This window comes from Ailuropoda melanoleuca, chromosome 15, assembly GCF_002007445.2.
Source record: "Ailuropoda melanoleuca isolate Jingjing chromosome 15, ASM200744v2, whole genome shotgun sequence".
In the NCBI taxonomy this organism is placed as follows: domain Eukaryota; kingdom Metazoa; phylum Chordata; class Mammalia; order Carnivora; family Ursidae; genus Ailuropoda; species Ailuropoda melanoleuca.
Window position 1 is genome coordinate 90776059 of NC_048232.1, and position 4528 is coordinate 90780586.

Genomic DNA, 4528 nt, shown 5'->3' on the forward strand with positions numbered 1-4528 from the left:
GGAGGGGAGAGGGAGACAATCTTAGACTCTGCGCTGAGCGCGGAGCCTCATGCAAGACTCGATCTCACGCGGGACCCTGAGATCACGACCTGAGCCTAACACCGAGAGTTGGACACCCAGCCAACTGAGCCACCCAGGCGCCCCTCCTACTATCATTTTAAAAAAACGTTAGTGACCTTCGGGTAGACCATGCACAGGGATCCTTCCGTGTCCTTTCCTGGCATCGCATGAGTCTATAATTACCTCCGTAAAATTTTCAGTTGAAAACACTCCTCTGCTAAGAATGTTTTCTGAAGAAATAACCCGAGGGACCTGCCAGGGCATTAGAGCAGGTGGGCTTCTCGGAGAAGGGCTCCCGGCGGGGCCCCTGGCCGGGCCGTGCGCTCGCCCGCGCCCTGCGGTACCAGCAGCCGTCGGAAACGCGCCTGCGCGGCATCATCAGTGGTGTGGACACAGGTGCGTCGTACTTGGTCACGTGAAAACAGTAGCTTAGAAAAGAGTACACTTAGTAAAGTCTTTTCTGTTTTGTAATGTAAGAGCTTGTATATAAAACACACCTAATTTGTTTTCCAAGTCATCCTTTGGGGCGGGAGTGTAGATAGGTCTCCATTTTCCTTTCCTTTGGTGTTGGCTGGATTGTTTGTGGCCAAGAGTATTCCTGTTATGATTACGGTTGCTAGCTGAATTACAGCATACCCAGTTAAATTGTAAACTCAGATAATTTTTTCGTATGAAGATGTCCCCTGCAATATGTGCACTTTTGCTTGCGAAATCTGGCAATCCTAGTTATGACCATGAACTCCAAAGCCATTTCCACCTTGGAAAATAAAATGGAACCCGTGCTGGCAGGCTCCTCTGTGCAGGAAGGCCAGGGCCAGCGTGCGTCTGCCTGAACCCTCTGCACCACTTGCGGCCTGCTCTCACCTGGGCACCCCCCCCTTCTCACCAACGGTGCTTCCCAGGTTTTGGCGTCTCCATTTAACATCAGACACGGCTGCTCCCCCTGGGATCATCAGGTCACCATCGGTCTTCGTCCCTGGCCCTTTGCCCACTCCAACCCTCAAGACCCTTCCGAACCTGGCCCCTCCCTGCTCGACTTACCTTCCACACCATCACTGGTGCCTGTCCCAAGGCTTTGGTGCCTGAGGTTTTCTGTGAGCTCCCTCCAAAGACCCTAGCCCAGGCACCAGGCCCCTCGTCCCCCCGATGTGCTGAGGCTCGTCCGGCCAGGCACTGCTGTCAGTGTTCCCCAAGGCCATTCCATCTCCGCTGAGGTCATCACGGCTTGCTAGTGCCCCACCTGTAGCTCCTGTCGCCTCCAGACCCTCACCAAGTCTTGTATGTCCCTCCTCAGGCCCCCACGGTGTCTGCTGGAGATGCTGTGGTTCTCCCCATGGACCATCATCTCAGTGCCGCCCCCACCCAGAGAGGTCCTGACACAGTCAACCCCAGTTCTCCTTCAACCCCCTCTTCTCCACCCCAGGAAGGGCTAAACCCCAACGAAGCTCCCAGGGGTTGTTCCCAGCCTCTTCCTTGCCCTCACTTTCTCGCCAGCTTGCTGTCTCCACCCTTACGGCCTCCACACGGACAGGCTCCACCCACCTTCCAAGCAGAGGAGCAGGTCTGGAGGTGTGGGGGCTCTGGGGGATGCTTCACACCGTCCTCATGCTCCCTCACTACCATCATTCCCACTTCTCCCGTGTGGAGAGGGAAGCCCCGAGGTCTCAGCAGCAGTGCTGGGGCTGGCGGCCGGCCGGTGGCCCTGGGCACGCTGGTCGCCTGCCCTGACATCAGCTATGGGCAGCCGGTGCCAGTGTTCACTGCACACCTAGTCTGCACCAGGGAGCCCCGCACCTGCCTATTTCTGGCCGCATCACTCCGCAGGCTGGCTGGCAGTATTCTGACACCAAGACAGTGACCATCTGGCACAGCTCTGAGGTTCCAGGGCTGTGTGGCCGGCTTTCCGGAAGCAGTGAACTGCAGGCCCTTGCAGCTCTTCTAGCCCAAAAAAGAAAGGTCACTCCAGGCCATGAGTGCCCCAGAGAAAAACTGTGGGGGCACCTCCACACGCTTACCTTAGGGTCCTGGACATCTCTGGCCTCTCATGGCACAAGCTGGCAATGCAAACGCTGCAAAAACAGAATGCCGCAGAGCACTTCCTCCCACAGGTCCTGGGGGGCTGGAGCCTCCATTCTGGGCCACACCCACCCCAGGAGGCTTGAGAGGTCTCAGGAGAGCAGCGATGGGGATACCTGGACGGGGGATACGCAGGTGGGGGATCACAGTGGGGGGCTGCCCAGGAGGGTGGGAATTCTGGAGTCCGGAGCCTTTGGATTCACCTGGGGTCAGTACCCAACTGCACCCCCCGCAGCTGCAGCCTCCCGCCAGGCCAGGCTTGGCGTCCACCTGCCACCACGGTGTCACCTTCCCGCCACAGTCTCCCAGGAGGGTGGAAAGTGCTCATCAAAGATGTGTCGCGTGAACGGACACAGGTCTTAAATAGGGCCGCCATGCATCCTGACCGGCTGAGACAGCCCGGTTTGTGCGGGTGCTCACTTCATGGTCAGTAGCACTCCCCTTCACGCTTCGAGCGTCCCTTTCAGGCATGCGGTTACACGGCCACCCTACCTACACAACGAAATCCTTCCTGGGAGGGGCCAGAGCAGGCCACACCCGGCTGACCCGCAGGCTGTGGAAGGTGCAGGAGGCAGGGTGACCTGGGAAGGGTTGCTGCCACTCTGCCAGGGGAATCGTTCATGCCCACACCTAGCCTGGTGCCTGGCAGTCGTGGGGACTCAACGTATTCGGCCAACATTTAGGACGTGCGTGCTCTTCGCATGCCGGGTATGGATACATCAGGGCACATATCAGAGAAGGCCCCGCTCTCCCGAGCGTTCATTGTAGTTAGGGAGGCCGGCCCTATAAACCTCAGAGAACAATGGAACTGGGAGGGGGGAGGGGAGGGGCACTACCTTATAGAGAATGGTCGGTAGAGTGACATTTGGGCAAAGATCTGCACAGGTGAGGGGTGAGGCAGGCAGACAATTGAGGCAGAGCATTCCAGGTGGAGGGAACAGCCTGAGCCAAGGCCCGAGGTGGGGCACAGAGGACAGCCTAGCTGGAGCCAAATCAGCGAGGGAGGGCAGTGTGGGCCTGGTCACCACAGCTGCGAGAACTCTGGCTGTGAGGGACACAGGGAGCCCCCGGAAGGTGTCAGTGCACAGATGACCATAGCAGGGACCAGGCAGGAGGCTGTTCATTCATCTAGAGCAGGAGTCCACAACCTTTTCGGCAAAGGGTTAGGTAGCAAATATTCCTAGCTGTTGCCCTCACGTGCCTGTCTCAAGGACCCTTCCGCTTGGCCTGGATGTTGCGAAAGCTGCTGTAGCCAGTACCTGAGCGAGCGGGCATGGCTGCGCTCCGGTAAACCCCATGAAGGCACTGACGTTCAAATTTCATATAATTTTCACATGTCATGAAATATTGTTATTCCGATTTTTTCCCAGCTATTAAAAAATGAGAAAATATTCTTAGCTCAGGGCAAATTAAAAAAAAGAACAAACAAACCGAAAGCCACAAACACGTGGCAGGTTGGATTTGGACTGTGCCCGTAGTATCCACGCTGCCGGAGAAGCTATCCACCAGCTATCCACCGCTGCTCTGGGCCAGGCGGCACTCTCGGAGGCGGACCGTCAGGGAGAACAAAAAACAAAAAAAGAACACTCCGCTGCCAGTGAGATTTGATAATAAGCTAGCACGTTATAGATGGGGAAGTCCTAAGCCCCGTCTGCCTGGCTCGGTCACAGAAGTCACGCCCCTGAGGCTGGAGCAGAGCGAGCGTGCCGGGAGAAGGTCATGGACCGGTGGAGGGGTGCGAAGGGAGCCATGGAGGGCGCGGGGCAGGGGGGGCACACCCGACTCACCGCCGTGTGAACACCCGTCTCGTTTTCATACAAAATCAGCTGTAGTCTAAAACAGGGTGACAAGGAGCGGTCTCTAGGACACATTTAGTCCGCACAATTCGGTAGGTCGACACACAAGTTCGTATCAGGAAACTGTACATTAAACGCCCAGATTCCTGCATACACTGAAGAGGGCCCGGGTTCCCGCGTGTTCAGCACCTGCGCCGCTGGGCACCCCCCACCCCCGGCGAACGCAGCTCAGGAGCCCCAGCCCACCACCCTGAGGCCTCCGGGTGCGGTCACCGCAGGGAGGGTCTTCTTCCCTCGCCCCCACAGGGCTTAAGTTTTAATCCCTGTGGTCCGGTGAACGAGGCCGCGCATGGAAGCACCTTATCGTCTTAGACTTAAGGGCTTAAAGGCACCCAGCACGAAGCCGCAGCAGCCTCGGAGCCCCGGTGCACGAAGGAGGACACTCGCGCTACTTCTGGGTAAGCCCGGCTCCCCGCGCTGCGCGTCCCGCGGCCGTGGGCCCCGTGGGCAGCGCGACCCCGCGCCCGCAGCAGGTGGGCTTCCCGCCCCGTGACTCCGGGGCCCCGCGGCCGGGCGGGCTGGGCGCCAGGCAAGCG

General features: G+C 58.4%; 1 protein-coding gene across 1 annotated transcript in view; it reads left to right on the forward strand.

Annotated features, from left to right (window-relative positions):
• The first annotated feature begins 3679 nt into the window (after window positions 1-3679).
• ZBED4 (zinc finger BED-type containing 4) overlaps window positions 3680-4528 on the forward strand; it is a 34350-nt gene continuing 33501 nt past the window's right edge. The window contains exon 1 of the mRNA XM_034643979.1: window positions 3680-4390. The gene's annotated coding sequence lies outside the window, so the exon portion shown is untranslated. The remainder of the gene's footprint in view (window positions 4391-4528) is intronic.